At 42.6% G+C, this 13,495-nt stretch overlaps 1 long non-coding RNA gene across 1 annotated transcript in view; it reads left to right on the top strand.

Moving 5' to 3' along the window:
• LOC118624960 overlaps positions 1-13,495 on the top strand; it is a 41,006-nt gene that overhangs the window by 10,896 nt on the left and 16,615 nt on the right. Inside the window, exon 2 of the long non-coding RNA XR_004958581.1 lies at positions 4,753-4,881. This is a non-coding gene — a long non-coding RNA (uncharacterized LOC118624960). The remainder of the gene's footprint in view (positions 1-4,752; positions 4,882-13,495) is intronic.

The following is a 13,495-nucleotide window of genomic DNA, read 5'->3' as shown; positions in this document are numbered from 1 at the left end:
TGAAATGGAATTGAATTTGCTGGAATTTGGTATGCTCACAGCCTGTACCTTAATAGAGTAGCTTTTTAATCCAGGTTCATACAGTCTCTCTAGACTTATCTTTTTCCAGGACTGAGTACATCCTTTTTTTCTCCTGTCCCTCACCCCCCAGTACAATTACCCTATATAGATTCTTGTAACGGATCTGTTAATGTTATTGTCTAATATGTTATTGTGTAACACTCTGCAAATATTACTGTCTAATATCTATCCCATGGCGCAGTGCTAAATAGTTTTTGTAACTGCGGTTTTGAGTGGAACCAGTAGAATGCTTTTGTAATTATGTGTCAGGGTTTCTTGTACTTTTCCCAGGAAGCCAGAACTGAATCATTTTAAGACTTACAGTCTGTCATCTTTAGTCCAGTAGCATATGCTCTTGTGGCCTATGTGTTGCAAGGTATGAAAAGGCTATAATCAAAACACTCCCTTAGTGCTTGCTACAGCCCAGGAATGTTTACTAAAATTGCCCTGAAGCCAAAGGAGTTTAAAAAACATCCTCCCTTCTTTCCCATTAGGGCTTGCCCTAAGTTGTCCATTCACTGTCAGAGCTTGCTGCACACAAAGAGGCAGAGCACCCATCACGTGTTATGAAATATATTTCCCATTCATGTATTTGTCCAGCCCTTTAGACTTTAAATTCCTCAAGGCCAGGGATAAAGTTTTACTCATCCCATTAGCTCAGCACTTCTTTCTATGTCTGATTATTGACCTGAACAGAGGAAACCAAACAAAACCAAAACACTGGACAGAACAGATTGGAATTAGAAAGAGCAGCCTCGCTTGGAGTAAATAATAAAGTGCAATGATTTTTGGGGGACATACAGAAGACACATGAGTTTTCTCTACTGCTTTGGGCTTTCTCTAAAAAAAGGGAACTATGTCATAGGATTGTTGTGAGGGATGAAATGAAAAGTTTCAGATGTAGGACTTAGCACTGTGTCCCTAGCTCATTGTAATTAGTAAGTATTCTTTTTTTAACCATATTTCATTATATTCAATTAAAAGATATTTTTGTGCCACTAAGAAAATAATTGCCCATTAAACTCTTAGACAAGATTTCTTATCACCAGAATTATTTTCTATTTATCGAAAAACTTTTATTTAGATGAAATTTTAAAATCACATTTTATTCCCAGGCTATATATAAAAAAGATGAATATAAATAAATTATTTAAGGTATTTATAAAACTTTATGTTCAGAGTCTAATTCTTCAGAATTATTTTTTTGTCTCAGAGGCATTGATTTCTGTGCTTTTTCTTATAATATTGTCTGTTATTCCCAGTGCTGGAAATGAGAAATGTCACACTTCTAAAATGTGCCCCTCTGCTAAATCCAGATTTTCTTTCAAACCACTGACACCCACTCTCCTTGTGCTTGTTCCTTCTTTCCAGAAAGTGTCAACAGAGTATTTTCAGACAACAACCAAATTTGTATTCTTTTCTGAATCCCTGCTCTGTACATCCTAACCTGGTTTTCCATGGTCATCCACACATTAGGTCATGATAACTCCGTTTTCCAGTTATTTCTCAGGACAAAATCCCTAGAGTCATTTCCAGCTCCCCTCTGTCTGTTACACCCCATGCGTCCACCAAGATTCTGAATCCCCAATCTGGCTCCCATCTGCCCTCCTCTGCTGCAGCTTCTCTTGCCTAAGGCATCTTCAAATCTCACCTATAATTACCTCCTAACAGGTTTTTTTGCTTCTGTCTTGGCCTCCCTACAGTTCTATTTTCAACATAGTGGCCCCAGTGAATCTTGCAGAAGTAAGTCAGATCATCTCTCCTCTACTCAAAACCCAGCATAGCTTTCCTCAGAGTAAAAGGCAAAGTCTTTGTATTGGCCCCTAAACCCTACATAATCGATGGATGCTCTCTGCTTCACCCATTTCTTCCCCTCCTCCTTCCTTCTGGAGCATTTTGCTCCCCGCTCACTGGCCTCCAGCCTGTTTCTCAGTCTCACCAGGCTTGGCCTGAGGGTCTAGATCTTTCCTCTGCCAAGAAGCCTCCTTCTTCGGGATATACACAGTTAATTTTCTCACCTCCTTCAAGTCTTTGCTCAAATCTGAAACCTACCTTGGCCGTCCTAATTAATATGGCCACCTGAACCTCCCTCTATACCTCAGTCCACTCAATCCCCCTTAATTCACTCCACATTATTTCCCATAGCACTTATCAGTATAACATACTGTAAAATGTACTTATTTATTATAGTTTATTTTATGTTTTTCCTCACAAGGGCAGGCATCTTTATTTTTTAGAAATCCTCACCTGAGGATATATTGATATTGATTGTTTAGAAGGGGTGGGGAAAGGGAAACAGATTGGTTGCCTTCTATACATGCCCCAACTGGGATCGGACCCACAACCTAGGTATGTGCCCTGACTGGGAATCAAACCCGTGACCTTCTGATGGTATGGGACGGCATTCCAACGGGCTGAGCCACGGGCCAGGGCAGGCAGACGTCTTTGGTTTGCTCACTGACGATTCCCAGGTGCCTGGAGCAGTGCCTCATCATCTCCATTCAGCACTTGTTGAACTGCACTCATCTGTGAAGATCCTATGACACGTCAGCACAAGGTGCACTGGATACATGGAAATGGTCCACCCTGATCCCATCAAGACTCTGGGAAGCAGCTAAATGCCTCAGCTGAACCTTTTTTTAAAACAGTGTAAAATTCTTATATTTAGAATTAGCCAGCTAGACTCAGTTTAGATGATCCCAATTTTGTTGGCAACATCCAAAGCATCATAGTCAGGGGCCAGTTGAACACATGCCTTCTTCTCTCCGTCAGGCTGGATCAGGGTGTTGACCTTGGCTGTCAGTGTCACAGAGCTTCTTCACAGCCTGTTTGATGTGGTGCCTGTTGGCCTGGACATCCACAGTAAACACAAGTGTACTGTTGTCTTCTATCTTCCTCATGGCTGACTCGTAGTCAGGGGGATCTTGGTGATGGCACAGTGGTCAAGCTCGTCTCGTCTGGGGGTGCTCTTCTGAGGACATTTAGGCTGCCTTCGGAGCCACAGTGTCTTGGCTATTGGAAGGTGGGTGATGTGTGGATCTTCTTTGTGTGTGGCTGTGGACACCTTTCAGCACTGATTTCTTTGCCTTCAAAGCCTTTGCTTTGGCTTCAGCTTTGGGAGGAGCAGGGGCTTCCGTCATCGCTTTTGGCACTGTCTTTGTAAAAAAAAAACTCAGCTGAACTTCTAAGGATAGTGAGACAGCTGAAGGAACCATAGAAAACAATGGATTCACCCTGTCTGGTTTGGCTCAGTGTTTAGAGCATTAGCCCACAGACCAGAGAGTCCTGAGTTCGGTTCCCGTTAAGGGCACGTACCTCGATTGCAGTTTGTCCCCGGCCCCACTTGAGGTCATGTGGGTGGCAGCCACTTGATATGTCTCCCTCACATCGATGTTTCTCTCTCTTTCTCCCTCCCTTTCTCCCTCCTGCTCTATCTGAAGATAAATGCAAAAAAGAAAGAAAAGAAAACAATGGAATTATAGATGCTAAGTACTCCTTTGGGTATTGTTTCAGGTAGATAGACATTTTTGTTTTAGATTGGACTCCACCTGATTGCAGTTCAGAGTATGGAAGTCAAACCCCTAGGGAATACACTTTGCAAGAAATTTTTCAACAAGGCTGATTTATGTCTGGGTGTACCACATTGTCAATGAGCACTATAACATTCCACAATCAGATTGCATGGGCCAGAAATTTTAGCTGGACCAGCCAAGGTGCCAAATCTTTGTTTTGGTCAACAAGAATAGTCAGTCATGAAAATGTTAAGGTTCTGCTAGCCAAAATAGTATTTACGGAAGTTTACAGTGAGTATCTTTGGAAAGGAATGCAATGACATAGAGATTTTTCTCTTTTGAGGTGTTCTTTCAGCTTGGACCAGGGATTACCCTCAGAGACAGAGCCTTAGCTATTTTGGTACCTGGGATAAGACACAAATCCACTCTCGAATCAGCTTTGTCACTTATGATGTATGATTTATGTGTTCTTAACAACTTGTGCCATCTGGTGGCTTCATATTTAAATAATTATTCTTGATAATTAGATGTCAAGCTTAGCTGTAGGAGGAATGTATGTGCTGTCAATAAATAAATATAACACATTTTAGAATTGTGTACTCTAAAATGTTTGCTTATACCCTTTGAATTTCAGGCAAACACACAGCCCTTTTTGCCTTCCCAATTTAAAATCTTTTCATAGAATCCCCTAAGCTCAGTCTCTGGCTGGCACAGTAATCAATGCACATTATTTGAATGACTGAATCAAGCAAATTTTGTTCCAGAAAAAAACAAATGAACTCTAGATCTCAGGACTTGCGGAAATCAAACTTAATGTATGTATTATTTTGTGTCTGTAAAAAAGGGCTCATCATCTTACCTATCTTAGTCTTTGTGAGAATTAATATATGTAATAGGAGTTAATATATATAAGTCTTTGGCTTATTTCTTTTATTAATAGACTTTATTTTTCAGAGGTGTATTAGATTTACAGGAAGAGTGACAGGTGATACAAAGAATATATACTTATATCCTCTCTCTTTAACTCTACCCCAGGCCCAGTTTCCCATTGTTAACATCTTACATTAATGTGGTACATTTCTTACAAGTAATCAACCAATATTGATTTATGATTGTTAACTCAAGTCTGTAGTTTATTCAGATTTCCTTAGCTTTAACCTAATGTCCTTTTCTGTTCTAGGATACCATCCAAGATACTATGTTATATTTAGTATCTTGTCTTCTTAGGCTCCCTTGGCTGTGGCAGTTTTTCAGACTTCCGTGTTTATGATGACCTTGACCGTTCTGAGGAATACTGGTCAGGTATATGGTAAGATGCCTTTTTATTGGAATCTGTGCTTGGCACATGTTGACATTTAAAACTATTGGTTATTATTATTATTGCTTCATATTCAGATTAAAATGTGGAACTGAGGTAGAATTTAGGGAAGGAATAGTTTTGTTGCATGTTCAGTATTTAAAAGAAAGATTTATTTTGAGGCTTAGTCAAGTTATCAATGCTGAAAGACTGTTTGGACAAAATTTGGTTTGTGCACATTTCTCCTTCCATCTGTTCATTGATTCAGTAAATATTGACCAAGTTTCTATTGTGAAGGCAGAAGTATTTTGGATGTTGTGAATTGAATGATAAAACAAAGCCACCCTGATGGAGCTTCCAGTCGAACAGGGAGTTAGTTAAATAAGTAACTACAGAAATAATCCAAAAGGTATCTTGTGACGAGCAAAGAAAATAAAATATTCTTATATTTAAAAATACCTCAGGTGAGAGGAAGGGGAACTTCCCCTTATTAGAATGGTGTATAAGTTAGGATCAGATTTAACAGTGAGGGGCAGAACTTTAAAAAACAGGGGCTCAAACAAGATAGAAATTTGTCTCTCGTGTTCAAGAAGTTAGGGATTCTGTCCAGAACTAATGTCCATATTGTCAGAGTCCCAGGCTTCTTCCATCTTCTTGCTCTGCTATGCATACATTTATTTCTCAGAATCATCTCATGGTATAAGACAGTTTCTGGAGCTCCAGCCATCACAACTGAATCTCAGTGAGAGGGACGGGGAAGGCAACTATTTTCCCATTTCTGCTTACTTCTTCCTGACCAGAACTTAGTCTTTATCCAGATGGCCAGGTATACCAGTTAAACATCAAAAGTTTGATTGCTATAGAACAGTGGTTCCCAAACTTCAGCATGCACCAGAATTATTTGCAAGACTTGTTGAAATACAGATTGCTGGGCTCCACCCCCAGAGTTCCTCACTCAATAGGAGGCCAAGAATTTGCATTTTAAACACATTCCCATGTTGCTTTGATAATGCTTGTCCAGGACCACACTTTGAGAACAACTTCCATAGAAGAAGGGGAGCATGGATATTGGGGGAGCAGTCTGATTCAGAGCATAATTTAGACTTTCATCATTTACATTTTTGTATTGAGACAACGTTATGTTTCTGAGGTCAAGTGTCACATCTGGGTAGTTGTACACAATTTTATAATTTTTGTATGAGATCAGTGTTTTGGTTATCTGCTGTGGTGTAGCAAATAACCCCCAAACAAAGCAGCTTAAAGCAATAATTTGCTTATGTCTCCATAGATCTGCAGTCTGAGCAGGACTCAGTAGGGAGGGCTTACTTGTGCTCTACATGTGTTGCCTGGTCGTGACTAGGGCTGGAGGATGCAGGATGGCCTACATGTCTGGGGTTGGCTGTCAGCTGGGGCACCTCACTGCTCTGCTACCTGGACTTCCTTACATGAAATCTTGGGGCCCCACGAGAGCTAAATGGAAGTTCTGAGGCTTCTTGAGACCTAATCCTAGAAATCATACTGAGCCCCTTCTGCCAGAGTCTGTAGGTCCAAGTGAGTCACAAAGCCAGCCCAGATTCCAGGGGAGAGGAAGTAGGTTCCACGTATTGGTGGGAGGAGTGGCAGTCCCGCGGAAAAAGAGCACGCAGTACAATGTGTTGTCTCTGGCAATAGTCTAATTGTCGTCAGAAATAAGAATATCAATGTTAAAGAATAAATTCCTTATCATTGTAAATATGGACATAGATCTGTCATTCAGTGGATTTTATCCCTATTAGGACCAGAGTGTGATTTGGGTAAAACATTTCCAAAACGGTTTGGCGCACAAGTAGAAAAGAAGCATGGCAAGATCAAACCAGGTTTTAGAAAGGTTTGTGGTTACTGAAAAAACTTTCTCACACCTTTATTGATATAAAAGTTCAAACATGAGGAGGAGAACACAAGTTCAAAATAAGTTCATAAATATTTTTTCTGTCGGCTATTTTGATTGAAAGTTGTGATCTTAACTTTTGAAAGTCAGCATTTAAAAAATAATGTTCTCACATCAATGCAATGTGATTATTGCTCTAAAAGAGGTCAAGTTTACAGCTATCTTTAAAAAATTTTTTTTCTTTATTGATTTTTAAAAAGTTATTTTTATTAATTTATTTTTGTTACAGATGTTTCTCCTTTTCCCCCATTGACACCCCCCCCCCCCCCCCCCCGTCCTCAGCTTTGTTGTCTATATAAGTTCTGTGGTTTATCTTCCCCCACCACCACCCCCTCTTCTGAGGTTTGTCAGTCTGTACCTTACTTCTATGTCTCTGGCTCTATTTTGTTCATCAGTTTGTTTAGTTCATTGTATTCTACAAATAAGTGAGATCATATGATATTTGTCTTTCTCTACTTGGCTTGTTTCACTTAGCATAATACTCTCCAGGTCCCTCCATGTTGTCTCAAAGGATAAGAGATCTTTCTTTCCTACAGCTGCATAGTACTCCATTGTGTATATGTACCACAGCTTTTTTTTTTTTTTTATGAATTTTTATTTATTTTTTTGTTACAGATATTTTACCTTTTTACCCCATTGGCACCCCCCACCCCACCCCACCTCTACCCCATCCCCGGCTTAGTTGTCCATGTCCATTGGTCATGCATACATGCATATAAGTTCACCACAGCTTTTTTATCCACTCATCTACTGATGGGCACTTGGGCTGTTTCCAGATCTTAGCAATTGTAAATAGTGCTGCTATGAACATAGGGGTACATCTATTCCTTCTTCTGATTGGTGTTTCAGGCTTCTTAGGGTATATTCCTAGAAGTGGGATAACTGGGTCAGATGGCAATTCAATTTTTAATTTTTTGAGGTAACACCATATTGTTTTCCATAGTGGCTGTACCAGTCTACATTTCCACCAGCAGTGTACTAGAGTTCCCCCCTTTTCTCCACACTCTCGCCAGCACTTGTTTGATGATTTGTTGGTGGGCGGCCATTCTGATAGGTGTGAGGTGATACCTCATTGTTGTTTTAATTTGCATCTCTCTGATGATTAGTGACGTTGAATGTTTTTTCATATGTCTCTTGGCCATTTGTATGTCCTGTTTTGAGAGGTGTCTTTTTAGGTCCTCTGCCCATTTTTTAATTGGGTTCTTTGTCTTCCTTTTGTTGAGTTGTATGAGTACTCTATACAATTAACCCTTTATCTGATGTATCGTTGGCAATGATGTTCTCCCATATAGTGGGTTCCCTTTCCATTTTGATGGTTGTTTCTTTTGCTGTGCAGAAACTTTTTAGTTTGATGTAGTCCCATGTGTTCATTTTTTTCCTTTGTTTCTCTTGCCTTAGGTGTTGTATCAGTAAAAATTCTGCTGTGTATGATGTCTGAAATTTTGTTGCCTACATTTTTAAAAATGGTAATTGTGTTATCTTTTATTTTATTTATTGATTTTAGAAAGAGAGGGAGGGAGAGGGAGAGAGAAACAGAAACTTCGATGAGAGAGAACATCGATTGGCCGTCTCCTGCATGCCCCCCACTGGTGATTGGGCCCACAACCTGGGCATGTGCCCTGACTGGGAATCAAACCGGTGACCTCTTGGTGCATGGATTGATGCTCAACAACCATTGATCCACACTGCCTGGGCTGTTGCCTACATTTTCTTCTAGGGTTCTTTATTGATTTTTAGAAAGAGAGGAAGGGACAGGGAGAGTTAGAAACATCGATGAGCGAGAACATTGATTGGTTGCTTCCTGCATGCCCCTCACTGGGTATCGGGCCCACATCCTGGGCATGTGCCCTGACTGGGAATCGAACTGGCGGCCTCTTGGTGCATGGGTCGACGCTCAACCACTGAGTCATACTGGCCGGACTATAGGATATCTTTATAAGTGGTATCATTTAGGGTGTAAGAGACTCACCTCTTACCCCCAAGGAAATTTTTACGAGTGCTTGAAGTTTTACTAGGAGCGATTCACTGTTTTAAGCATTGCTCATTTCCACTGGGTTCTTACGTAGCTGATACTTCTGGAAAGGGAAGGGTAAGAAGTCATTTGCACTGTACTATGAATAATTTAGAGGAACACTCTTCTCTCAGAGAATGCTGAGTCCTAGATGACTATGGACAAAGCGGGCACTGAAGGCAGGAGCCAGGTGAGATGGGGTGGGGGGATGAGGAGTGGTGAGGAAAGGTGCTGAGCCCACACTGACCGCCGCTCAGGAGGCATGCGTTACGCTTACGTGATGTTAAAACAACACATTCCATAACGGCCTTTTGTTTTGAAGAGAACATTCTGTTCCTATCATGTGATACTCATGCTCTCTTTGTGTTTTTTTCCCCCCTAAACATTTCTCCACAAAGAGTATTTCTTTACTCTTAAAATAGCTCCAACCGCCTGCTTTGAGGTCCTTCTCTTATAATAACTTCTAACTTCTGTGATTTTTCCTTTGCAATAAAGTATCTGTTCCAGCCCTTCCTTCTGACCCCATTTTCCAAGGTCTAAAAGACAGCCCGGGCATTCTGCTGGACCTCTGAAGGTGCCGCCTGCCTGGGAAAGTGCCCACTTGGGGGAGGGCGCTGTTTGTTCCCCAGGTGTGAATCGGCTGCCGAGGGGCTGCCCACAGCCTGTGTCGTTTTCCTCTTTGGAATAGCAAGCTTATTTACTTCTTTGACTGGCTTAAGGCTACTCCGTCTCACCTTTGAGTGTATGCCTTTCCCCAGTGAGAACTAAATCCAACTCACACATTCCGGGAAGCTGCTTTTGTCTGAGGAGCTAATAGAGTGCAAGACTGTGATTTTATTATTCTCACAGGCAGCAAGATCCTGTTCTGTGGTTCAGATGAAAAGCTCTGTGATTAACAGGATTCTTTCTTTCTTTCTTTCTTTCTTTCTTTCTTTCTTTCTTTCTTTCTTTCTTTCTTTCTTTCTTTCTTTCTTTCTTTCTTTCGGGGGGGGGGGGCGGGGAGTGGATGTTACATTTGTCCCATTAGCTGCCTGGTCGTTTCATGACACTTCTGGCCAAAGTGATGAATCACGTTGAGTGAAGAAGTGGGGATTGTCTGGCTTCCTTTACCCCGTGACAGAGGGCTTCTATTCCTGCAGTCAGGACAGGCCAATAGCTCGCTGCTTAGGTGGTGTGAGCTGAGAAAAGGAAGCTTGACTCACAACGATTGCAGTTCTGGAGAAGTCCCAGAACCGGGGCAGCGAGCCAGTGGCGCAGTCTGCCTCCTGGTCCTCCTTCCTGAAGCCAAAAAGGCTCTTGGAAGACAAGACAGTTTTGCAGCCAAACTGGAGATGGAGGTCCTTCTGTGGTCGTCCTGGGGATCTACTCAATATGGATTTTACTGCTAGCCAGAGCCTGCTGTAAACTGGAATTAGAGCTGACCAGGCCCCTCTTAAGCCTCTAAGACCACTTCCTCCTTTACCCAGGTGGTGGGCAGCATCCCAGGGGATACCACGGGCTGTTGAAGTTTCCTTGGTGTTGGGGTGTCCCATCTTGCCCTCCTTAGTCATTGTTTTCTCCGCAACTACCTCATATGGACAAACATGTTTTTCGAAAATATATGGCAGTTTGACAAATCCAATTAGTAGCTTAGTGTCATACCATTCGCTGAAGAACCGGGTGCTAAAAGCATCTTAAGTCTTGACAGCTTGCAACCGTCCACCTGAAAAACAGGTGAGTCATGGGCAATGAATGAATTAGAGGATAGTGCTAATTTGCTAACAAGATGTCAACAAGGTTAGAGAGCAACTGTCAGTATGATCTCTGGTATCTTGGAGAAATCTCTGCTGCTGAGACTGCCACCTTCCAGCCTCTGTGAATGGACTCCCTCCAATCCTAGGACCACCCCAGTTACTGAGCCAGGCCCGACAAGCAGGGAGCATGTCAGTATACTATGAAAGTGTAACCAGGAAAAGTGAAACCAGGTTGACTATTTGAAACAGGGAATGTAATGCAGATAACTGTTTATACAGGAGATGGAAGAGCTCAGCTCACACGGTGGATGGTGAGATAACCCAAATAATAGCAACAGCAGGAAGGCACGGCGGCTTCTAAACTGGCAGTGAACAGAGAGGAGGTGCTTTTTGACCAAAGTAGAGGAGGCAGTAGGGTCATCTGGTGGAAAACCACTGCAGGACTGTCTGGTGGGAGCTGGAGGCACAGAGGAGATGCTAGAGACACTGCCTTAGGTGGAGAGGGAGGGGGGGAGTGCCCTGGGAAACAGCTGGTAAAGGTCAGTCTCCTGGGGCCCAGAGTGGAGCAGCAGAGGGGGAGGGCTGGCCCAGGCAGGGAGCCCCCTGGGTGGGTGTGGGAGACAGCTCATAATCAAGCCTCTATCGACAGTGCCAGGGGTGACTGCGGGCTGCCATGAACTCTACCAGTGGCACTACCTCTTGTTGTCAGATAGTTTGGTAGAGTGTAGTGGTTAGGAGTACTAGATAGTTCTTGCCAGGAATGCAGGTCACTTAGATGCATGCATTTAGTCAAACCTTACTGAACCATAGTATTGAAATTTTACCTCAATAAAATATAAAAATACACACACCAGAAGAGTATTAGGCTCTGGAGTCATACTGTCTGTGTTTGCTGCTAACTGGCTTTTATGGACTGAATTGTGTTCCTGCCTGCCCCCACCCCTCATTCATAGGTTGAAGTCTTAACACCCAATGTACTGTATTTGGAGATGAGGCCTCTAAGAAGGTAAAAGGTTAAATGAGGTCATAAGGGTGGTGCCCTAATCCAATAAGACTCAAGAGGAAAAACCAGAGATCTCTCTCCTTCTATGCACTTAAGAAAGGCTGTGTGAGGACAAAGCGGGGAGGCAGCCTTCTGCAAGCCAGGAGAGGCTTCCCCAGAAGTCAATCCTGCTAACACCTTGATCTCGGGCTTCGAGTCTCCAGAACGCGGAGAAAATACATTTCTCTTGTTTAAATCACCCAGTCGGTGGTAGTCTGTTAAAAGCAGCTTAAGCTGACTTGGAGCAAATCACATATCTTCTACCTGCCTTTGTGTTTGTCTGAAAAATGGAGATGATAAAACTTGCCTCCTCACAGGTTTGGGGGAAATTAAATGAAATATGAGTTTAAAGCACTTGGCATGTAGTGAGGATGCACGTGACTCTTACTGTTTACACCCTGAATTTCTGCTGCAGTACCCCTGCCCAGAGTATAGGCTCCCACCTATCATCAGACACTGCCTCCAGCCTCCAGCCTCACACAAGACCCTGCTGGTCCTCTCTCTGTATTCTCCTCCTGGCATCCTCCAGCCACTGTTTGGGGTCTTGCTGGCAGCTCCCAGAATTGTCACCTGCTTTTATTTTGACCATCTGTCTCCACTTGCTGACCCAATCTCCACCCTGAGAATGTCATGTCCGTATAATTATGTGCTTTGGTCCATCTACCAAGTGGTTCGTGGGTCAGCCAAGCAGTATTCATTTCCCATGACCCATCTCTGGTCCTGGCTGCATCCCCAGCAGCCTGTGTGCTTAGGTTGGCCCAGCCTACTTCCCACCTCCTCTAGCTCCCCAGGCTGTTTACAGCCTCATGGAGCGTGGCAGCTCTCTCGGCAGCTCTGGCTTTTCCTGTCTGGAAGTTGATTGGGTGGGAAGGGGTGAGTAGATGAGCTCACATTGAAGCTGCATTCGCATAGCAAGTGCACTTTTATGTTTGATTTGAACACAGACTATGGGCTTATTTGGGTTGGATTTTGGAAGAAATAATGGGAATGGTGTGTGTAGGGGTGCTTGGGGGGCCATGGTCACAGGTGGGTTGGATACAACTTCCCAGCATTAGTCCCCCTCTCTGGCACATTGTTACTGGGTTTCTGCAGACGTTGGCATTTGTGGTTGTCTGAGGTTTGTTGGATGGTTGGTTAGCAGTGGTTCTCCGGTTTGTAATGACTCATGTGTATTCGTTTTTAATTGCCGTATACCTCAAACTTAACAGCACAAAATAACACTTTTATCTCAGAATTTCTGCAGTTTTTAGTCTTAAAATGACAAATGATAAAAGCTGGTTATAACAAATTGAAATGTCAAGAAGTTTATAAAGTGAAAGTGATGCATATGTTCTTTTTACTCCCCTCTGTTCCTACTCTCCCAAGGAATAACTCTTGGTATTCATTTAGTCCACCCATTTATATTTTCCCCATTCTTACATGAACATACGCTCACACACATGCACCCACTTTTTTTTCTTTCTGTAAAACAAGAATGAGCTCACACTTAAATTAGAACTTTTGTAAGTGAGAGAAACTCTGCATTAACTATTTTGGGCAAAAAGAGGAATTCACTGGCAGCAGAATTCAAACCATAGGACTGTCTATGTCTTTCGTCTCTGCTCTCTCAGCCCAGCATTCTCCCTACTCTGGAACTTGACCCCAGAAGCTGCCTGGCTCCCACCCCCAGGCCTCCCTGACATGGAGGCCTTACCCCTCGCCTTCAGCTCTAAATAAAACATTCCCCTAAAGTAATTTTGGGTGCAAACAACAGAAAGTGGAACCAGAGACTTAATAGAGGGTTATTCTTCTCACAGAACAAGAGGTCTAGAGGTAGATGGTTCTGTAGCCCAATGATGCCATAGATCTGGGGCACTTTCTTTGAAATTTTCTTGGTCTCCTCATGGTTGCAAGATGGTTGCAGCAGGTCTAAA

Source organism: Molossus molossus, unplaced genomic scaffold (assembly GCF_014108415.1).
Source record: "Molossus molossus isolate mMolMol1 unplaced genomic scaffold, mMolMol1.p scaffold_m16_p_11, whole genome shotgun sequence".
Taxonomy (NCBI): Eukaryota; Metazoa; Chordata; class Mammalia; order Chiroptera; family Molossidae; genus Molossus; species Molossus molossus.
This window is presented reverse-complemented; position numbering and strand designations above follow the sequence as displayed.